At 37.3% G+C, this 25,094-nt stretch overlaps 1 protein-coding gene and 1 non-coding gene across 12 annotated transcripts in view; both read right to left on the bottom strand.

The window, feature by feature from the left end:
• The window catches only part of HERC3 (HECT and RLD domain containing E3 ubiquitin protein ligase 3), a 130,028-nt gene that overhangs the window by 89,598 nt on the left and 15,336 nt on the right, over positions 1-25,094 (bottom strand). The gene's annotated exons all lie outside the window — the stretch shown is intronic.
• TRNAT-AGU (transfer RNA threonine (anticodon AGU)) lies at positions 10,882-10,954 on the bottom strand. Its single transcript has one exon. It is a non-coding gene; the product is annotated as a tRNA-Thr (tRNA).

Genomic DNA, 25,094 nt, shown 5'->3' with positions numbered 1-25,094 from the left:
CGCGGTTTCATAGGACACTATCTGATCCTTACCTCAAAATCTGTCAATAGCTTCCCTCTTGACCTCGTTTACCACAGCTAAGTGGTGTCAAAAGGGCATGTCTAGATCCCCAGTTACCATCTACCCCCAGTATGGTCAAGACCTAGGCAAACCAATTCCTGTCCCATCACATACCAGCCACCAGAATAGACATGGAACCACCATCACCACCACATCACAACTCGCAGCCCGGAAGGCAGAGGTACTTTTCAGTAATGATGAGATTTGTGGAAAATTAAACCAACGGTTGTCCCAAGTCCAACTTAATCTCATTTCTTCCAGCCAGAAAACTGAGCTCATCTGATTCAACTAGGGATCTGTTACAGGGAAATTTTAATCCCCCTTCAAGAATCTACTCCCTGAGGGAGGGCCAATGAGCTAAGGAATGCTTCATTGACACCTCTCCCTGAACACACCCCTGCCCAGCTGGGAACATTCAGGCTGCAGTGTACATTTTCACAGGCAGTCTCTGCTGATTCATTCTGTCAAGACTACACACTGTATTTTGCAGATTATGACAGAACCTCAACCCACGCATTAAAATAATTAAACACTGGGGAAATATTTGGGGGTTTTTTTGAGGATAAAAGTATAATTTCTCTCTGAGTCTCTCACAGCAACACTTTAAGATCTTTAGAAGTCTTAGTCTTGATAATTCAAAGCTCATTATCAACTTTGAATGAGCCAAGGTAATAGGGCAGAACAGTGGCAAATGTGGAATGCTGCTTAGAGCAAGTCAGCAGTTCAATTGCACTTACATTATTAGGGTCACTGCTATGTGGCTTTTAAGCCCATCATAATTTTTTTTATGTATTTTCAAGTTAATAGTGAGCTGGGCATTAAACCACCCCAGGGTGGTAGCAGAGAAGGATGAGACAGGAGGGAAGATGGATGTGGCCGATATGAACCTAATCCTCGCAACAACCCTATAAGGTAACAGCTCTAGAATAAGCCCCAGCAGAGAAAAAGTATGTAATTTGGCCAAGGCTCACCACTAGTGAGCAGTGGAGCTAGGACTGAAGCCTAGGTATTTCTGACTTCAAAGCCCATTATACACACAAGGCTGTGTCATCTCCCCTCGTGGAAAAGGACTAGGCAGATCTTAAACTGGTAAAAAGAACCACCAAGTGAGGAGTTTAGTTACGGATAATGGAAATGGACTCTTTCCTCTTACTGTCTGTTCAGATGAGAAACATACCCAATAGTTTGCAGTTAACAACAAGAGCAGCTGGGTGGAAAATACACCAAATAAACAAAGTTAGTGATCAATATTTGGTACTAAATTCTTAATAAGACTAAAATAAAGCAAATGAAATGTCAGTGGTTAGTATGACAAAAGATTAAACTTTCATCACTCAGATGACTCCTTTCTGAGCTTCCCCAAATTGTCTACTCTAAGATTACTCTTTTATTTTTAATAGTAGAAAACAAAAGACAGAGCCATACTGCAGGAAATTCAGCGCTTTGCGCTGCCATTCTGTGGATTCCACATCCTCACGTTCATATCAACCCTGACTTTCATTTCCCATTGAATCCCACCCTAGTTTACATGTCACCTCCTACTGTTACACTCTGCTCTCCCCAGGCAGGTTTTCTCTAAAGTACTATCAATCTAGTCTGAGGGGTACAGCAGACTTTTACTAAAGGTTTGAGGTGATGGAAATAAACTTGAGCTCAGCAAACCACTGAAAACAGAATATAACCCAAGTTTCCCTGCAGATCCCAACAAAGAGAATTTCCTAGCACCCAACTTTCCTTCTGGGATTACCTGGCCTCCCACCACATGGTGAAAATCTCCCTCATTTTCTTTGCTTCTGTGTCTGAAAGGTCCTATTCCTAAGCCATATTCCAACTACTTTCTTATCTTCATCTAAACATTCCGGGGGATCTGGACTATGCTTGGTGGTATCTCAACCCTTTAACACAACTGACTTTAAAGTGACCGCCCCCTCCCGAGAGTTACGTCCATTGAAAGAATTCTACCTTGTTCCTGACCCAAAGCACTGGAACCAGGGTCAGCTTTAAAAAAAATTTTTTTTTAATTCTCATACAGTAGAACTGACCCTTTAGTGTACAATTCTATTAATTTAAGTACAAGTAACCAGTCCCACAATCAAGACACAGAACAGTTCCATCACCCCCAAAAAAGTCCCGTGTGTTACCCTCAGTCACACTCTCCTCAGCCCTAGTGACTACTGATCTGCTCCTATCACCACAGTTTTGTATTTTCAATACCGTCATATAAATGGAATCATATAGTATCTAACCTTTTGAAACTGGATTCTTTCACCCAATATAATGCCTCTGAGACTCATCCAAATTGTCACCTGTATCAATAGTTTGTTCCTTTCTATTAGTGAGTAGTATTCCATGGTATTTTGGATGTACCACAAAGCAATGTTTCCAGTTTTCAGTGATTATAAATAGAGATGTATAAACATTCATGTACGGGTTATTGTGTGAGTATAAGTTTTCATTTCTCTGGAGTAAATACCCAGGAATGAGTAATGTAATCTTCCTATACAGGTGAGTTATTTGTAAAAATCTAATATAATCATCTCTGCATTTATAGTTTTATTTAGACTATTTATATTGAATATAATTATTAATATGTTTGGATGGATGGCCTACTTTTTTTATTATTTGTTTTCTGTTTCTTCCCTGTGTTTTTCATTGCTCTTTTTCTTCATTCCTGCCTTCTTTTGCACTAGTGTTCCATTTTAATTTATTGTGTTTTTTACTCTCTTTGTATAGTTACTTGAGTGACTGCTCTGGGGATTACAATATAAATATTTAGCTTTCAAAGCATACTTAGAATCAGTGCTTTACCATTTCAAGTGGAATGCAGAAACTGTACCACCAAAAAGGTCCCCTTTACCCCTTTCTCTTTAGGTTACAGTAACTTAAATATTACATCTACATACATTGAAAATTCTATCACAATATTGTAATTTTTGCTTTCAATCATGAAAATATTGTAAAGAACTTAAGAAGAGAATAGTCTATTATATTCATCCAGATATCTACTGTTTCTGTTGCTCTTCCTTCAGTTCCAATATTCCTTCTGGTATCATTTCCCCTCCGTCCAAAGAACTTCCTTTAATTATTGATCAATACAGGTCTGCTAGCCATGAATTTTCTGCCTTTTCCTCCATCTGAAAATGACTTTGTTTCATCTTCATTTATGAAGGCTATTTTTTTGCTTAATACAGAATTCTGGATTGACTTCTTTTCTTTCAGCACTTTAAAAACACTGTGCCACTTATGGCCTCCTTACTTTCTGGGCTGAAATCCACAGTCATTTGCATCATTATTCCCCTGTAGGTAATATGTTGTTTTTCTTTGGTAGCTTTCACGCATTCTCTTTGTCTTTAGTTTTCAGAAGTTTGATTATGATCTGTCTCGGTGTGGATTTCTTTGGATTTATCTCACTTGATCCACTGGACTTCTTGAATCTGTGTATTTATGTCTTTTGCCAAATTTGGAAGTTTTTCAGCCATTATCATTTTCAGCACCACATTCTTTCTCCTCTCCTACTACGACTCCAATGACATGAACGTTAGGCCTTTTGTTCTTGTCCCACGAGCCCCTGAAATCCTGTTAATTTTTTCTCAGTCTTTTTTTAATCTCTGTTATTCAGACTGCATAATTTCTATTAATCTATTTTCAATTTCAGAGTCTTTCCTCTGTCATTTCCATCTGCTACTGAAATTATCCAGTGAGTTTCTCATTTTAATTTCTGTGTTAGTTCTTCTTTATACCATCTATTTCTTTGCAAAGAATTTCATTTTTCCATTTGCTTCACAACAGTTTGAGCCAGCTTATTGGAACATTTGTGTAATAGCTGCTTTAAAGTCTTCATCAGATAATCCCAATATCTATGTCATTCCAGCACTGGCATCTGTTGTCTCTCCTCCTGCTAGTAGACATTTTCCTGGGTTTCCATATGCTGAGTAATTCAAAGTGTATCGTGAACACTTTGAATATTATAAGATTCTGGGTCTTATTAAATCTTCTGGAGAATGTTAACAATTTTGTTTTAGTTTTCAAAGCCTTTGCAGTGCTATTTGGATTTGTGTCCTCCACGCACCACATAGTGGCCACTCTGGACCTGAGTGGTGGTCTATTTGTTAGTTAAGTTTTCAAAGTCATTTATATGCTAAGAAGAATTTGATCCACACATACACAGCTCAGGGGTGAGTCCAAGAGTTGATAGGTAACTATATGGAGTTGCTCTCCCATGTTCCTTATTCTCTGAGATCTCTCAGATACTTTCAGGTTTCATGGGGCTCCCTTTTTAGCTCTCCAGCCTACATACTGTACTTCCACAGCTGCACATGCCTCTGGGCCAAATGGTAAGAGGACCAGGGCGGGAAAATGGTAAACTCATTGCCAGTTCAGTGGTACTCTGAATTGTGGTCTTTCTTCCCAATCCACCTGCCATTATTTGCTTTTCAGAGTCTTCAAACAGCTGCTCCACACATTCTGTCCAGGTTTTATAACTGCATTCAGTAAGAGAGACGGGAAGGAATGTGCTTACTCTGTCCCCCCCTGGAACTGGAAACCCAGAGTCTGACTTTTAAAATAACATTGTTTTCTGCTACGTTTGTTTATTTTAACTGGAAAAAGTCCACAAACTGTCTTTGTTCCACTTGGCTAAATTTACAAAAACAAAAACAAAAATAAAACAAAGGTACAGCTCTCCTACAAATGCTCTAACTACAACTGTATTTAACCTTCCTATACAGTGAAGGGCTGGATTCCTGGAGGCGGCAGTATCTCTGAGCAGCTGATGCTTCATTTAACTTATCTGAGTATCAAATACCTATCTGCCTAATCGTATGTACGACTTCCCAAGTTTAAACAATCATTAAACCAAATATTTTCAATTAAAGAATCAGAAAGAAAGACTAGCTATGATAGAGTTCAGAGTAGTAGGTCTCAGTTCACGGCCAGGTGACTTTAATATTGGGTTTTAATGTTCACATACAAAGCCCAAAAACAAACACTATGAAAAATGTTTAAGAATATTTTCTTTTTAAAGCCATAAGTATAAATTTACCATGTATGGTTTCAGATGCAATAAGCCAAATTCACTGACTAAGTCAATAAAAACACTTGGAGGTCTGTCACAGGGAACGGGAGGGGAGACTTTGTGCTTCTGAGTCATTAGCAGTTCACTGCTCAGAATAAGACCAGCTGCAGTGACTCAGTTACGTTCAGGAGCTCAGAATTGCCAACCATGGCATAATCTAACATTTTTTAAAGGATTTTAATAGAGAAAGATTGTAAATGAGAAAACTACCTGACAGATCTGGTAGAGGGAATCTTAAAAGCAAAAGGAACCACTGCTGTGGTGATACAGTCGTGTATGTAACTTTGTATCATTAAATGCCTAAATCCTCCAGTTGATAATTCAAAAAGACGGAAATCTTAATCCTTGGCACAAAATACTAAGTCCCTCGAAGTTCAGCTCACAGGTTACCATGGATGCTTTCTCCTTCACAAAGCTTTTGTTTTCTGTACCATGACAGCACCAGCACCAGTGCACCTGCTTGGGTACCTGCATGAACTAGTGTAAGCTCCAGGAAGACTGCCTCACATTGAAGAAATGCTAGTGAACACCTGTTCAATACATGCAGTTTTTAACATCAAAATGCAAAGGTCAGGCTTTAAGATGTCTCAAATGGCTGCCAAAAAAATTACAGACAAATTATGGCACTGTAATTCCTATTAAAGGAGGGGAAAACGAACTGGTTATTTCAAAATCACTGGGAGAGTTCAGGGGTATTTCAAAGGATCCTCACCCTTCAGGGGGAATCAAGAAACTAAAACATTTTCAAAAGATACATGAATCAGAGAAGTGACAGAACCAAAACAGATCCATTTAGAAAATAAATTAATCTGTGCAAGATCCACTAATATAAATAGAACATTATTACGAAAATTCAATTTTCCCCCACCAGTATATCTCTTTACATGAGGCTTCTTCACATAGGGCTGGTCAGTTATGACCTCCATTTCCAGCCCTTCTCCCTTCTTTGGAGAAGGGGAGGGAGGCTGAAAATTTCCAAGCTTCTAATCATGGCTGGGTCTTTGATGACCAGCTCCCAACCAGGAGCCCACCCAGAGTCACTTCATTAAAACAAAAGATGCTCCTGGTACCCTTATCACTTAAGAATTTATAAAGGTTTTAGGAGCTCTGTGTGTAGGAACCAGATTAGGGGAGAAGAGAAGGAAGAGACCAATATACATATATCCCCTATTTTCTCATCAACATTTATTGTCACCCAAAGTAAAAACCTACCCCTTCCAATTTCCACCACATCCTACACTTAACACTAGAACAATTCTACTTCCTCACTGCTCAAATATGTCAACTTTGGCCTCCCTAGAAGGCAGCCAAAACCCATGGACTGACCCAAAAGAGAATAAAAAGCCCTCTTTAAGTCACAAAATATACCGAGTAGCTGACGTGTTGTAACTGTGCAATCACAAAATACTTACCTCTCCGCTTATCTTCAAAGAAGTTGTGTTAAAAGTCTCTATTTTTTACTTACCATTTAAACTGTGGTAAAGTAAAAATTATCTTTGATTATATAAAATAAACAAGGATCTACTGTATAAGCACAGGGAACCATACTCAATATCTTGTAATAAGCTTAATGGGAAATATGAAAAAGAATATAAATGTGTATAACTGAATCACTTTGCTGTACACCAGAAACTAACACAATATTCTAAATCAACTGTACTTCAATTTTAAAAATACCTAAATCAAAAATTAGAGATAATAAGCTGATTAGTTTTTTAGAAGAAAATGAAGGACACAAAAATTGAAGTTTTGACACAAATCCAATCTATATCTCTGAAAAAAGTAAACAGTAGACACCTTATGTTATTATACCACCCATTAGCACAAACTTTAAGGCAGGCATTTTGACAATATTCCAGTAGCTTTAGAATTTTGCATGTTCATTGATCCAACAGTCAAATTTCTACAAATATATGCTAAAGAAATGCTATAAACTGCATTGCTATTAACATAAAAAATTAGAAATTGGAATTATACACTATAAATTGAAATATGCAGTCATTAAAAAGACTGATATAGATCATTATGAACATCATCACAGAAAAACATTCATTAGATAGTAAATGGAAAAGAAAGTTATAAAGAAGTATGATGTGACTCCACTTAAAAATTACACTGATATTTAAAAAATAATGGAAGGATGTATTTCAAACTAATAACAATGTCTTTTGTTCAAGATGGTAAAACTAAAAAGTAAAACTTTTATTTGCTTCTTTTTGTTTATGGGTATTTAACCTGTGAGCAATACACATGTTTTACTTTTGTACTATGGACATTTTTTAAGCTTTTTAAAAAAGATTTCTTACCACTTCCCTCTCCTACCCACAACTTTTTTCAACAACTCAAATCTTTTTCATTCAATGCAATGTAACAGGAAATTAGTTCTAAGATAGCAGATTGTTTATGACTATTTTAGACTATATGCTACCTAATAAACAGTACCACTGCACAATAATAATGCAAGATGAGATGCTTCCAGAAGGGTTTCCTAAAAATAGTTAATCCTACTTGATTTTTATACATTTGGGTAAAATTTTACCATTGCAGGCAAAACATCCCTGTATTGAGATCCACTTACTTTATCTACTTACTACTATGGAATTGTAGTCATCTATCCATTTTCTCTTAGAAACGTGTATATAAAAACTCCAATCAGAATACAAAGATAATCTGCTTGGATTGATGTGCAGGACCCAACTATATGTAGTCTTTAAAAATATATAATATTTAAATGCAAACACACAGGAAAATAAAAAATAAATGGAAAGAAAGAGATATACCATGCTAACACTAATCAAAAGAAAGCTACAATTGCTATATTCATATCAGGCAAGGTAGATTTCAAAACAATGAATATTATCAGGGATAAAGAAAGACATTTAATGATGTTAAAAGGAACAACTCATCAAGAAGACCTAACAATCTAAAATGTGTACATACCTAATAACAGAGCTTTAAAATACATAGAGCAATACTTAAAAGAGCCAGAAGAAATAAGCAAATCAGCAATGATAGTGAAAGATTTCAACACTATTCTCTCAGCAACTAATTTAACAAGTAAAAGCAAAATCAATAAATATATAAAAGATCTGAACAACACTATCACCCAACTTGATTTAATTGGTACTTTTAAAATATTCTATCCATCAACAGCAAAATACATCACTCTTTCAATTGTACACAGATTACTCACCAAGACAGATCATATTCTGGGCCATAAAACAAATCTGAATAAATGTAAGAGGCCCAAAATCATACAAAAAATGTACTCTGAAAACAGAGTATTAAACTAGAATCATTAACTGAAAAATCTCAGTAAAATCCCTATATACTTGCATAAAAAACTACACACTTCTAAATAACGCATGGGTCAAAGAAGAAATCACAAGGGAAATTATTACAAGATATTTTTAACTGAATAAAAGTAAAAATACATCCAACTAAAACCTGTGGAATATAGCTAAAGTGATGCCTTAATGAAAATTTTAGCCTGAAATGCTTACTAAAATAGGAGTAAATCAGTGATTTAAATTTCTACATTAAGAAACTAGAAAAAAATATAGTAAATTAAGTACAAAATAAACAAAAGGAAGCAATAAACATAAGAGTACAAATCAGTCAAACAAAGAAAACTAAAAAAGATTTTTTAAAAATCATTGAAATCAAAATTTTTTCTTTGAAAATATTGGTAAAATAGATTAACCTCTAGCCAATCTAATTGGAAAACAGAGGACACAAATTACCTACATCAGAAAAAAAGATCTTACAGACATGAAAAGGATAATAAGGGAATATTATGAACTATTTCCGCCAATAAATTTGACAACTTAGGTGAAGTAGACAAATTCCTTGAAAGACACAAACTACGAAAACGCACCTAATATAAAACAGATAATCTAATCCTATATCTTCTTTAAAAATTGAAATTATAACTAAAAAAATCCCCACAAAAAAACCCGTAGGCTCAGATGGCTTTACTGGTGATTCTACCAACCATTTAAGTAAAAAATAATAACCTATAATAAATCTATATTAATATAGACAAACTCTTCCAGAAAACAGAAGAGGAAATACTTCCAAACTCATTTTATGAGTCCAGCATTACCCACATAACAAAACCAAAGGCACTACAAGAAAAGGAAACCAATCATCCTTATGAACATAAATGTACAAATCCTTGTCAAATTTTTAGAAATCAAAAGCAGCAATATATAAAAATTACTTAGATTTATTCTGAGTGCAAGATTGGCTTAATATTCAAAAATAATCAATATAATTCATCACCTTAACACTAAAAATGAGACACAATGCAATCTCTTGAATAGGTTCAGAATAACATTTAACAAAATTCATCACTCATGACTTTTTTAAAAATCAGTAAATACCAGAGAACTTCCTCAACTTGATAAAACACATCCAAGAAAAAAAACACTGCTAACATCACACTTAACGGTGAAAACTAATTCCTTCCCTCTAAAATCAGGAACACAGAAAGGATGTCCTTTTTTACTACCTCTATTCATCACTGCACTAGAGTTCATTTGGTAAAATAAGGCAAGAAAATAAAATAAAAGACATACAGACTGGGAAGGAAGAAATAAAACTGAATTGATTTATAGACACTACCATTTATGGAGAAATTCCTAAGGAGTCTACAAAAAAACATAACGAGAACTATTAAGAGAATTTAGCAAGGTTATTCAAGATCAATACACAAAAAATTAACCTTATTTCTATAAACTATTAAAAATAGAAATTATTTTAAAATACCGTATGTAATAACATCAAAAATATTAAAAATTTAGGAACAAAACATGTGCAAGACCTGTACACTAAGTACAAAACATTGCAAAGAAAAATTAAAGACGACCCCCAAAATAGAGACATACACCATGTTCACAAATCATAAGACTCAATATTGTTAAGATATCTATTCTCCCCAGATTGCTCTATAGATCCAATGCAATCTTAATGAAAATCCCAGCAGGTTTTTTGATAAAAACTGAAAAGCTGATTCTCAAATTTATATGCAAAAGCCAACGAGCTAGAACAGCCAAAACAATTCTGAAAAAGAACAAAGTTAGAGAATTTACACTATTTGTACTACATACTTTTTGAAGATTCACTATAAAGCTACAGTAATCAACATAGTGTAGAACTAAGGATGAACACGCAGATTAACAGAATAGAATGCCTAGAGATAAACCAGCACACACACAGCCAATTAATTTTCAAATGCGCCAAGGTAATGCAGTGGGGGATAGTCTTTTCAACAATGGAACTAAAAACTGAACATCCATACGCAAAAAATGAACTCTGACCATTATCTCACACACACATAAATCATTAACTTGGAATGAATCCTAGGCGTAAATGAAAGAGCTAAACTATAAAATTCGAAGAAGAAAAGTCAGGAGAAAAATGACTATAATCTTGAGTTAGGTAAAATTCTTAGGACACAGAAAGCATGAATCATAAAAATTAAAACTGATAATTAGATTTCATCAAAATAAAAAGTTTTGCTCTTCAAAAGACAGTTAAGAAAATGAAAAGGAAAATCACTGATCGAAAGAAAATATCTGCAAAATGTATCACTGATAAAAGATTTGTGTACTGAATATATAAAGAACTATTACATCTCAAAAATAAGACAACCAATTTGATTTTCTAATTTTTTTTTGCTTTTTTTATTTGTTTGTTTGGTTTTGGGGGGAGACAATTAGGTTTATTTTTGTTTATTTATTTAATGGAGATACTGGGGATCGAACCCAGGATCTCATGCATACTAAGCATGCACTCTACCACTAAGCTATATCCTCCCCCTCCAATTTGATTTTTAATAGGCAAAATATTTGAACATATATTTGCCAAAAATAAGATATACAAATAGCTAAAAATAAGCACATGAAAAGTTGCTCATGATCATTAGTCATTGATGAAATACATATAAAAACCACAATGAGATTCCATTATATATCAATTTGAATGGCTAAAGTTAAAAAAAAAAACTGACAATACCAAGTTATGGTGAGAATGGGGAGCAACTAAAACTCTTATAAACTGCTGGTATAAATGTAAAATGAAACAGTCACTAGAAATCTGGCAGTTTCTTATAAACACACACTTACCATATGAACCAGCAATCCCAGCTCCAGGAATTTACTCAAGAAAAATGAAAACATATGTCTACACAATACTTGTACTCAAATATTCATAGCAATTTTACTCAAAATAACCCAAATCGGGGAAAAAAACCCAATTCCCCATCAATTGGTTAATGGATAAACAATGTGATAAATCCATAAGATGGACAAAAACTCAGCAAACAAAAAGAAACTACTGATGCAACTGTAAAAACAATCTCAAAAGCATTATTCCAAGAAGCCAGACAAAAAGACTACTTAACACGATTCCATTTATATAAAATTCTAGGAGTCAAAACTATGGTGACAAAAAGTAGATACAGGGTAAAAGCAGTTGGTATGGAGATGGAATAGACTACAAAGGGCATAAAAGTCTGGAGGAATAAAAGAAATGTCCTCTATTGTGACTGCAGTGGTAGTTACCTGACTGCCTACAACTGTCAAAACTCACTATGTTGCACACTTAAAATTGATAAATCCTATTGTATATAAATTATATCTCAATAGAGATATTAAAATATAGTACACACATCAGACAAAGTACAAGTTTATCATATACAAAATTTTTTATAGATATTTCAGTCAAAAGATAAATAAGATTGGTTCTCCACTCAAGCTCACTCTGACTGACCAGGCAAGCAAGGCAGATGAGCTGACGTTATAGCACAGCATTATGGCAGAGACACATGCTACTGCTGAAGACAGCCTACTTGAGAGGCATCTAATCCAGCCTGCGGTGGAGGGGAGACAGAGTCAGGAAAGGCTCCTTGGAAGAGGCAACAACCAACCTGCGTCCTGAGTGATAAAGAGCTAATTATTCCCACATTCATTCATCCATCCATCCAAAATCAGCAAGGGTATAGCTCAGTGGTACAGTGCATGCCTAGCATGCAGGAGTTCCTAGGTTTAATCCCCATCACTTCCACTAAAAAATAAATAAATAAATCTAATTACCTCCCCAACCCCCATTCAAAAGGAAAAAAAAAAAAAGTGACCCAAAGTCTTTAACAGCAGATTTAAAGATTACATTATAATGACAAAAAGATACATGCACCCCAATGTTCACAGCAGCACTATATACAATAGCCAAAACATGGCAACAACTTAAAGGTCCATCGACAGATGAGTGGATAAAGAAGTTGTAGTATATTTATACAATGGAATACTACTCTGCCATAAAAAAGAATAAATAATGCCATTTGCAGCAATATGGATGGACCTAGAGATCATCATTCTACGTGAAGTAAGCCAGAAGGAGAAAGAAAAATACCATATGATATCACACATTTGTGGTATCTGAAGAAAAAAAGGGGTAGGGGAGACACTTGAACTCATCTTCAAAACAGAAAGAGACTCACAGACATAGTAAACAATCTTATGGTTACCAGGGAAAGGGGATGCAGGGGATAAATTTGGAAGTTTGAGATTTACAAATATTAGCCACTATATATAAAAATAGATTTTTTTTAAAGTTTCTTTTGTATAGCACAGGGAACTATGTTCAGTATCTTATAATAAATTTTAATGGAAAAAAATGAAAATGAATATATGTATGCACATGCATGACTGCATTATTGTGCTGTACACCAGAGAAAGACACATTGTAGTTGACTGTATTTCAATTTTTAAAAATTACATTATAATGAAGTAAATCCAATGACAAAAATGTGTACAGCACATTATGAGAGGACAAAGGATGAGAAATAAAACCAGCCTGAGGAGGCCTGCGGGAAGCTTCCTAGGAGTACGCAGAGAGGAGTCTCTAAAGCAGTGACTCACGACAGAAAATAAGCAGCAGAAGCCCTAAGGAAACTTTCTCTAAACACATATACCTGGGTCCATCCCAGCCTCCAGAATCAGAACATTTAGGGAAGACCAGATATCTATAACTTTTTCTCATTCCTGACTCCTGAGCTCCCCTCTGTTGTTTCTTTCACTCCTATGTTTGATTAATAATTTCTCATTGCAGACATCTGTACTTTTTTAAAAGTTGCCCAGGTGATTCTGAATATTAAGAAACTGCCTTGAAAAGCTTCACAGCACTGGATTTGGTAATGATTTCTTGGATAGGACACCAAAGGCACAGGCGAAAAAAGAGACAAACTGGACTTCATGAAAATTTAAACATTTTCAGCATCAAAAGATACTACCAACAGAGTAAAAAGGCACCCCACAGAATGGGAGAAAATATTTTCAACTCACATATCTGATAAGGGAATAATATCCAGTATATATAAACTCCTAAAACTCAACAAAAAGCAAACAACCCAATTCAAAAAAGGGCAAAGGACATAGAAATTTCTTCAAAGAACATATATAAATGTCCAATAAGCACATGAAAAGACTCTCAACGTCACTAATTATTAGGGAAATGCAAACCAAAACTACAATGAGATAGCACTTCACATCCATCAGGATGGCTGCTATGAAAAAAACCAGAACATAACAAGTGTTGGTGAGGGTGTGGAGCAACTGAAATCCTTGCACACAGTTGGTGAGAATGTAACATGGTACAGCCCCTATGGAAAACAGTAGGAGACACCTCAAAAAATTAAAAATCTGCCAGCTTCACTTCTGGGTATATACCCAAGAGAAATGAAAGCAGGGTCTCAAAGAGATATTTGTTTACACCTGCTCTTGGAGGTATTACTCACCGTAGCTAAAAAGAGGAAGCAACCCAAATGTCCACTGACAAATGAATGGATAAAGAAAATGCAGTATATCACAGAATGGACTATTATTCAGCCTTAAAAAAGGACTTCTGACACATGCTACAACATGGATTATACTAAGTGTGTAGCTAAAGTAGTCAAATTCATAGAGACAGGAAGCAGAGTGCTGGCTGCTAGGGACTGGGAGAAAAGGAAACGGGGAGCTATTGTTTCAGTTTTACAAGATGAAAAGAGATTTAGAAATAGACGGTGGTGATGGTAACACAACATTTACTACTACTGAACTGTACACTTAAAAATGGCTAAGATGGTAAACTTTCTGTTACATATGCTTTACCACAATAATAAAAAGGAAACACTACATTGATTCTGAACTGGCTATACACATGGACTACCCACTTCATCAATAATAGTAAAATAGCCAGCACTTACTGACTGCTTCCCATGTGTCAGGAACTGTTTTAAGAGCTTTATGTTTTACCTCATTTAATCCCCACAACAACCCTATGAAGTAGGCACTCTTGTGAACAGAGGTGCATTAAAAAAAACTCTCACACCCTCAGACCCTACTAGCAAGAATGGAAATGGTGCAACTACTTTTGGAAAAAGAGTTGGCAGCTCCTTAAAAGGTTAAACTTAGAGTTATCCTGTAACTCAACAATTCCACTCCTAGATAAATATCTAAGAGAAAGGAAGACATGTATCAACACTAAAACTTGTCCACCAATGTCCACAGTATCAACCAACTGATGAACGTATAAACAAAATGTGGTATATTTATACAATAGAATATTGTTTGGCAATAAAAAGGAATGAAGCCCTGATACATGCTACAACACTGATGAACTTTATGCTAAGATAACATTATGCTAAGTTAAAAGAAGCCAATCACAAAAGACCACATGTTATATGATTCTGTTTACATGAAAAAGCAGAAGAGGCAAATCTACAGAGACAGAAAACAAACGGCCTAGAGCTAGGGGAAAGAGCTGTGTTCCTGCTAATGGGTATGGGGTGAATATAACAAAAAAACCACTGAACTGTACACCTTAAGTGGGTAAATTGTACAATATGTGAATTATACCTCAATAAAGCTATTATGAAAAAGCAAATACATCTCAGGGTGAAGGATGGGTCCAAACTTTAGGCAGCAGGTTGTCAGCTGCCATAGCAACACGCCTGCCATTATTTACTGCAGATGTAATCACACGGCTTCCCACTCTGGAATACTTAGTTTTAGGATTAAAAAAGAACTTCATACATATTTGGGTCATGGAAATCACACACTGTAGGATGTCCATGCTCCATATATTTAGGTCCCTAGCACCAACAATATATTTGCAGCTGACTCACAAATACTTCAGACCCCCACAAGCAAATCAGGCAAACCTAATACAGGACAGCAGACAGGATTTCTATGGTTGCCCCTCCTGTGTCAGCAGTTTCACACCTGTACACATGCAGAGCATTACAGCCACCAGGCAAATGCCTGACACTTGAAGCTGTGCGAGCCTGTCTAGAAATGAACTCCACAGAGCAACCACGGGGAGGAAAAATGAAAGGAATGTAGTTTATTAAAACAAAGTTTTGACTTGGTTTTATTTGTACAAAAAAGGGGATTCTATAGTCCTTAGTTAGAAACTTTTTTGTCTCTTTTCACAGTATCATTTATTCAAAAATAATTACTGAAGGTGGCACTGCTACGTGCAATATACCATTCTAGGTACTGAGGATATAAAACAAAGCCCCGATCTTCATGGAGCATAAATAAATATGAGAGAGGGAGGAAGAGGAGATATGAATGAAGGTGCATGTAGGGCATCAGATAGGGATAAACTATGAAGAAAAACAAAGCAGGGACTAGAAATAAAGAGGTGCTGGGCAGAGGGTACGAAATTCACAGGGTAGTAAAAGTGAGGTGGGAAATCCCATAAAAAAGACCGGCAGGACCCCCAGGCAGGGCCACTACTCTCCTACCAGCACCATCTGGTTCCCTGGCCCAACGGCTTTATCTCTCTTTTTGCCTCTGAACCAGCTAACTTCCAGGAAAGTGGGCTCACTCCTGATTGGTCCATTTCCCTCACTCCTGATTGGTTATTTCTCTCCCTCCTGATTGGTCCATTTCCCTCACTCCTGATTGGTTATTTCTCCCCCACGCAATTGGTCCATTTCTACAAAGCCTGTTCCTAATTAGTCAACTTTTGTTATACTTTATTTGCATATGATGTTGCAAAGTGTAAACTGGCAGCCTATAAAAGCCTGTGTAAACCTACAGACGGGGGTCCAGAGATTGGAGTGTTAACTCCTATGGGCCCACTGGCATAATAAACCTGAGTTCTCCAACTCTCCGGGTGCTGCTTGGTCTCTCGCTCGGATCCAGGTTGCTGTCACAACAGCGAGCTGTAACACGTTTTCCTGCAACAAAAGGAAAGGAGTGGGAAGAAGCAGGGAATCCAAGATGACTTTAAAGCGTTTGACCTGAAGAACGGAACTGCCTTTTACAAAAATGGAAGAACAGAGTGAGGAAAAGGCTTAAGGGAGAGAATCAGTTTGACTTTGGATACGTTAAATTTAAGATGCCAATTACACATCCAAGTGGAGATTTCAAGTGGAAATCAAGCCTGGAATTCAGTGAAGTTGAGGCTGGAAATACTGTGTGAATAAACATTATAAAGATGGTACTTAAAGCTTTCTCTGTTATATTTATTCAACCTATCCCCCAGAGGATGAGTAAGCAGTTTGTTACTTTGCCATTAAAAACACTGCTGCAATAAGCATCCACAGAAATACTTCCTTATGCTATATGGTACCATTTTCATTTGAGTAAGGGAGCTTCCTAAAAATGGAACTGCTGATTCAAAAGTTTGACCATTTTAAATTTTACTAAAAACAGCCAGCTGATTTACAAAGACCACAGCAGTGCACACCTCCTCAATCAAGACATGACAGTACCCATTTTCCAATACCAGTGAGAAGAGGATAGTACTCTAAAATTTTTTTCCAATTAAATGGATGAAAAAATGGTATCTTGTTTTAATTAAAAATTCCCTGAGCATATTTGCATTTATTCATTGGCCAGTGGCAAGCACTCCTCTGTAGAATGTCCATTTTATTACAGAGTTGCTTATCTTTTTCTTATCAATTTGAAGCTGCTCTGATACATTAGAAATATGAAACCTCTACCTGGTAGTTTGCAGCAATTATTTCTCCCAGTCTATGACTCATTATTGGCTTCATTTATGCATGTCTTGTATCACAGAAAAAATTCTGTTTGTGCAAATTTGCCAATCATTTACTTTATGGCTTCTGGACCACCTGTCTCACGTTAGAAGCCCCAAGGTTTTAAACACATGCCCCTTTTTTCTGTAGTTTTACTTTGTACATTTGTGTGTTTATTTGGAAGTTACTTTTGAATATGGAGTGAGCTAGGGAGTCTAGGTGCGTTTGGAGGTGAACAGTCAATTATATCAATGGCATTTATTAAGTAAACCATTCTTTCCGTGTAGTAAGTGCCTGTTATCATATGCCTGACTTACCTGTGCAGCCATGCAACCTTGACCAGAAAAAAATTCTGCATAAAAGCCTAAGGAAAGTCAAAGTGCCCAAGTACTTTATATAAATATGGAAATTACACTGAGCAGTGACATATAAAATTGAGAGTCAAGAATGCACTGAGGGAAGAGGAACAACAGTACAAGTGAAAGAAGCATGGCTTCTTCTTGACTTGTGGCTCTGGTCTCACCATTCAGAGCTAGAGACAGAGTAAAGGTACTTAAACTAAATCCTTAAGAAAAGTCTTGGGTTCCCTCCCCAGTCTCTCCCGTCACAAACCAACTGGTTGGTTCCATCCACATGCACTAAAGCCTGAGGCTCCCCCGGCCAGTCCTAAGAAGGTCTCTAGACAGCTTTGGCCACAAGAGATGTGTCTTCTCCTCACTGCCAAAATTAAAGGTTCATTTAAACTGTGGACAAACTTGAAATGGTGTTAGTGCCCAAAATATCTAAGTCAAGGTAGTAAAATGGTATTCATAAAGTGATTTAACAAAGGGATGGCTTTAAGGAGATGGAATAAGAATTCGATTTTTCTCAAGCTCATAAAATGATAAGGAAAAGAAATTCTGTAAGTCAGGGGGTCCTGCCTAACCCTGGATAAAAGGTACTGGTCCTCTCCCCCAACTCAGCCTATGTCTGGTGATGTGTGTATGAGAGAGAGAGAGAGAGAGAGAGAGAGAGAGAGAGAGAGAGAGAGAGAGAGAGAGAGAGAGAGAGAGAGAGAGGGAGAGAGGCAAATGGAGAAAAGGGGTGGGGAGAGAGAAATACCGCTCCCCTTCCCACTCCTAATCACATTTTGTCAGTTTAGATATATAAAAAGCAGCTATTTACAAAACCTGTATAAAACCTAAAGATGAATTCCCCACCCTTTGAGATACCTTCTGATGAATGAGAATAGTAAAAAAAAAAAAAAGGCGACAGGTATCCAGGTAATCTGAATTATACCCTCAGTGACCAGTGGGAGAGCACGAAATAGTTAGAATGATTATATACTGTTCATCACTAGCATCTCTACACTGTAGAGACTAAAGGCAAAGCATTTCTACCTTGAACGCTGCTTTCAGTGAAGAATGAAAAACAGAAGGATGGGTAAAACATGGGCTCACATCATAAGGATATCACAGAAACTTCCAACTCCTCATTCATGACTAGCTGGTTTGAGGGCTCCCTGTCACATGCCCCCTCACAGTAAATAAAAACACTCCGCATTACTTAAGCCTTCTTTCCCTCAAGCAAAGGGGACAGTGTTCAACTTGTGCCTGCCAGTGAGCTCAGAGTGAGTGCCGTTCTTCATTCTTCCAACTTGCCCTTCTCTCCTCCTTGTTACCAACATTCTTGCTTTCAGCTGGGTCTAGACCACCTGCCTCCACTTCCAAGAAGGAAGCCAGACGACTTGCTGCCTAAGGGCATAAGGGCCCCACCCCCATACAGGCCCTATTTTGACCTGGTACCCAAACAGCCTCGGACCACGGGCAGAATGTCGAACTCACTATCTCAGTCAGCACAATCTATTTTCCCAGGATCAGTACTCTCCGTACAGCAAGAGGCCAATTCCAAACCAATAAATAAAAGATTGCTTTCACATGATAAAGTACACAACTCTATCTGAAGTGGGAAACAGGTTTTTTTCAATTGGCAGGGACTCTCCTCAAGCTAATGACCTTGAAACAAGGGAAAGAGCCTTATAACACTCTTCTTCACAGAAAGAACAACTCCCCAAAAAAAGTTAACAGGCTGAGATGAGACGCTATTGTGACTAGACCGCACAGAAAGTTCTCAGACACAGATTTTTAATGAGGTAAATCATATTCCTTTTGAGAGTATCTGAGTCCACTGCACATGTTTCCATTTTAACAGCTGACAGCAGCAAAGGAGAAAAATATCACGAGGGAGAAAATAACACTTTAAATATAATGGGACAATTCTCACGTCCAAAAAAAAGCACCACAGAGTGGCAGAGCTGACCCTTGTTGGTAAAGCACTTGAGGGACAAATGCAGGCATTAAACGGGGCCCAGCAAATCTTACAACCACATCAGCGGGCTGGAGATTGGGCAGGAAGGATGAATCTTCGCATTACTACGAAACTCCACTCCCATCCATCCATCACTGATTCATACCTAAACTCATACCCGTACATTCTGCCAAACAAATAAATCATCTCATCACTGGAAGACGTGTATCAGTCATATCAACAGACATTCATACTCCCCCGGAAATTTACTTATTGCCGAGAAAGGTGTGGTAGTGGGGATGGGAGGCATCCTAAAGTGTGTACTTTAAAGTCTGTTTCATTTCGTGATTTTAATTAGTTTGACAATTAAATGAGGAGGGATCACTAATATATGAATGCCTGCTTCGTGGACCAGGTGATACTACTTGTTAAAGAAAATGTTCTCAGACCACTTTCAAAATCTTTGCCATCTTTCTAAAAATGGGTAAAATTGGTAAGGTTTACTGAGCTGAAGTGGCTAAGTCTACTACAGCTCCCTTTGGAGTTGTTCTGCTGTGTGGCACCAAATCCACTTTTAGTTCTGTGAAGCCTAATAAATGGAAATCTTTACCAGTCAAGTCACTCTTTTATCCTTCATCCTTAAAATCCAACGATTTTCTTTAAACACAGATCACTCTAATCTTTGTTGGCTGAGCCCGCAGCAATTTCCCAGGGCTCATATAGAACATGGCAAATTAACAAAATAATAAAACCCACAAGACATTTCATTTAACACATTTCCTACACTATGTGCCTACCACATTATGCTTATCTCTAAGATATAAAGGTAAGAGAGTAACTCTTAAGAAATACACTATTCCACATCATATATCATATAATAAACACTACAGAGAAAGCATTGCCTCATGACGACAACCATTAGTTTTGTTCTAAAAGCAGACGCGAAGGTGTTGACTTCGTAAAAGGAACCACTGATCATAATATGGAGCAAAATATAGACTCGTGGTTTCACTTTAGGGTGTCAAAGACACAAGTTTGCACACAGTATGAAATCAGACACCATGCTTTGCTTGCCGGTCAGCTATCACCCACTGCTTCCTTGCACCAGAACCCTCAGGGCCGCTGGGCCCCTCCTGAGGCCCAGGAGATGAGTCCTGACTATGCCAATCAGATGATTCTTATTTCACTAATCAGGCATGCCAGTGACTGGTCTAGGGTAAGCATGTAACCCAGGCCTGGCCAATGAGAGTAAAGAAGATGTTAGGAGTTCCTGGGAAAGATCTGCCCCATTTTGAAAGGTGATGCAAGTAACTCCCCTTCTTGTTTGCCTTTGAACACAGTGAAGATGTGATGCCTGGAGCTGCGACAGGCACCTGGTGACCATGAGGGGACAAGCCCAAGGAAGAAAGTCAACAAACTGAAGATGGCAGAATAGAAAGATGGGAAGCACCCAGGTACTTGACGGTGTCAGTATGCCCTTGACTTAACCAATCCTAGAAACATCTCTCTATGGACTTTCAATGTGAGATCAGATATTTTACTTGTTGTTCATGCCACATTTAGTTTAGTATTCTGTTACTTGCAGCTGAAAGCATCCTGACTTATACAGGCCCATTTAAAAAAAAAAAAAAAGGATCAGACAGGTTCAGATTCCAAAATGATCTCTTCTTAGGCAAGTGCAGAATGCAGGAAGGAGACCACTTACCTTCTTTCAGGTCATGTATATCCCTGTCCAAAGATCCACCCCTATCAAAGCTAAACGGAAGCCTAAAGTAACTGCCCACAGAGCTCAGTGGGGCTCAAGCATCAATGGATTGCAGTCTAATTTCGAACCTGTGGCGAGATCAAGTCACCTGGCCAAGTGTTGCCAAATCTTCTAGGAGCATCACAAAATAGCCCTTTGTGTGCCATAACATCCCCAGCGGCCTCATTTGCTTCCCTTATCTTTGCAATTTTGGACCAGAATGCTGAGGCAGTGTTAACCACGGTGTTGAGATAAGATAAATGTATGCATGTCCATATATGGATAATCCATTTTTACAGAGTTCCCAATATATGCAAGGTACTTTTCTTGGGACCAATAAGATAAAGGACCAAAAAATAGAAAACAGACGGTCCTCTAAAATTCAAAATACAAAAATAAGCATAATGTGTGAAGTCTCTCTTAACGACCCTAGCTTACATCATCTTCCTCCCCTGGAGGTATATACCACTCATCAGATCCTGCAGCGTTAAGGGAACCTATAAAGATGATTAACTCAATTATTTATCTATGTATAAATACAATATATATGTAATGAATTTATCTATTTGTTAATATGCTGGAATAGTAGAATAAAAAGTTGTAATGGAAGGTGTTAAGACAAATTACTACTACCACTACTAGTAATAATAGCTAGCACTAATTTAGTGCTTACTTTGGGCCAGGCATTATTCCAAACACCTGACATACAACTTTCTAAATCCTCTAACAACCCTAATAGGTAGATATTAACATTATCCACATTTTACAATTAAGAGAACTGACATACAGAGAGGTTAAGCAACTTTCCCAGAGTCACACAGCCAGTGAGTGGCAGAGCCAGGATTCCAAACTATTAAGTCTGGCTCCAGAGTCCATGCTCTTATTCATTGCACTGCCTACATAATTAGTTAACACTCTAAATTAAAATCATTTACAATAACGATTCCAGTTGCTATGAGTTATTTAATAACTACATAAAATAGAAACTGCAAAACATGTCTGAATAGTGAGAGAAAAAAATGATTTGAAGCCTGAAAGGATATGAGACCGTATCTGTTGCGGAGAGTTACCCCATATTTCAACATTACATGCTGTCAAAGGGCGTGTACTCAGAAAGACAAACATTTCCGTAGCTCCTGAATCACTATGAAGTAGCAGCTGACTACACATACCCCATTCAGACTGATAAATTTAGAAACACTTTACTTATCCTAGACCTGTCAAGATCACAGATCACCAAGCTAGACAAGAGTTCATCAAAGCCACCAAACTATGAAATTCAGACTGCAACACAAAAATTCAAGGGTGGACTTACTAAAATCATGGAACATCCCTGCAGCACTGACATCATCACCAAAGCTGCCCCTTCTCTGAATTTCTAGAGTTCACTCCTCCTGCAAGCTCACAAACTTAAGATAAACTTGAACTTTATATGTATGTGGGTGGAAAAGATGACATTCTGAGAAATCAAAAGTCAGCACTGTTGGTGAGCTGACATAGACCTAACTCTTCATTATAATCCTCATTCTGACACACTTAGGACCTTTATCTCTTGCTGGGCACATGGCGAACGGCATTATGTAATCTTCACAGGAATATGCCTTATTCCCTATAAACTCCCAGAGGGTAGCTCTGTGCTAAACATGTGGTGTTCTGACAGCATCTAGAACAAATGAGGAATCCAGTAGTCTAATCACTTCGTAAATATCTGCTGAATCAATCACTGAATAAGACGCAAATAATTCAAGGAAATAAAGGAACAACAAGAGTAAATTGCGAGGCAAAACGTATCCTCCCGAGATGTGAATTATCATGTGTTCTTTCTCCCCAGATTATCCGGCACTCTAAGGAGCATAAAAGAACAGGCTGACAAACAGTCATCTAATGATTTTAAAGAGGAAAGAGATTGTCTCTCTGTACTTTTAATCAAAGCACTTCGATCATATGTAGTCTTTAACAGGTAAATTAAAGAATACAAGCTACTTGGAGGCCAAGTTTACATCTTTTTTGTTTCTTTTATAAGGACTGAGTGGAAATTAAATGTAAACAAAAAAACAGCTTGAAAATAAAACTCTATTGAGCTTTTCCAACCAGCCTGAAGTTAAAAAGATGTCCGTGGACAAAATTCTAGGATTCTTAAAACCAAACTGTCTGTCAGTACCCAAGACTCAAACTCAACTTTCTTTCCTCTTCTCCTTTACATATATGTGGGATAATAATTCTGACCTACTTTAACAGGACTATCATGAGGATTAATCAGCTTAAAAATGCTAAGCACATCGAGATGAAAAGAGCTTGTAATATATATAGTTAACCACTTTTACAATTAACAAATCAACTGAGACCCTTGTATCACAATGCAAACCACTGTGTTAATTACTTACAAGTAAACTGCAAATTTTTAAAACAAAAACATCTCAGTGAAGAACATGCTCACTAACAAGGATATATTTTCTAAAACATTCAAATGTCTTTAAAGAAAGTAGGCTGAGTACTATAGGCTGAAAAAAGTAACTTTCAATTAGCCATACCAGAAAATAAAATTATTAAATGGCATTTGCTCCGGATCCCTAGGCCTCTGGACCAGAAGGCTGTCCACTGAGCTATCAAAGCAACAACACACCCCATGGGGTCTGATTACTACTGTCATCATCGTCATCAGAAAGGGCTGTGCTGGAGGGGAGGCCATAGCTCAGTGGCGGAGTGCGTACTTAGCATGCACAAGGTCCTGGGTTCAATCCCCAGTACCTTGATTTAAAAAAAAAAAAACTAATAAATAAACCTAATTATCTCCCTCTCCCTAAAAAAAAAAAAAAAAAAAAAAAAAAAAAAAGCCGTGCAGCCTCCCTAATGAGGAAGGGATGGGCCCCTAACAAGTGCGATGTTGACATCTGAGCATTTGCTTTGGCACCTTCTGCCTCTTATATCAGAGTTACGGCCATGGAAACATGCACCTCAAAGTGAGGAAGTCATTATAGCGTTTCTTCCCTTTCCTTCAGCTCAGCTAGTTTGCTTTTCGGCAAAAGCTGATTAACATGGCAGAGTTACTGCGTCCTTCAGATGCCCGAGAACAACCTGATAAGCTAGTTAAGAGTGTTTCTTCTACCAGGGTTAGCAGCATCCACAGCCCTGGGAATTGAGGCTTTTGAGGTGTTCCGCTTTATAAACCTCATTTATCAAGCGGCGGGAGAGCTGTTACATATGGTGATGGGCATTATGGAAATGCCTAGATTGAATACAAAGTGTGAATGTGAATTGGGTTAAATTACCTGCAAAAAAGAGAGAAACTAACTCAGGAGGAGGTAAAAGGAACCAACCACAGATATGAATCAAACAGCGTGGCACAGAAATGTTAAAAGTCTGTTTATAAATGGTTACCCGTGGGGTTTGCTATGGAAAGGTTTCCTGGGATGTCCATGCAGAATTTTTAAAATTTAACATAGTCAAATGAGATTAAGTAATTGCACCTACCACAGTTCTCGCCTACTCAAGACAGGAAGAAAGGTTAGAGGAGGTTTACATAAATTCAGACATCCCTGATAACACAAGGATTAGCTGATGCTAAAATCCCAATATAGGGAGTCAGAGTATGTATGGGAAAAGGAGAGCGGTCCGTACAGCTGAAGAGTAGTGTTGACACTGAGGATGGGCAGGAGTAAGCAAAGCATGGTAAACTGAGGTAAAATTATTGAATGTTTTTCTATGGGTGACCAGTTTCTATTTTAATTTAATAAAATATTTCAAGATTTGATTAACGTTCAGTTATAGATTTATCAGTTGTTTTTTAAAAAGCATCATTTAGAAGAAAACTTGCTGTTTGCTGGCTTTATTTAAAAAAAAAAAGGAGGCACACCCATCTTCCTGTAATGCAGCTCTGTAACCGTACGTCTTGGGAA

This window comes from Camelus bactrianus, chromosome 2, assembly GCF_048773025.1.
Source record: "Camelus bactrianus isolate YW-2024 breed Bactrian camel chromosome 2, ASM4877302v1, whole genome shotgun sequence".
Lineage (NCBI taxonomy): Eukaryota > Metazoa > Chordata > Mammalia > Artiodactyla > Camelidae > Camelus > Camelus bactrianus.
Note: the sequence above shows the minus strand (reverse complement) of the source record. Positions and strands in the feature narration are given on the sequence as shown.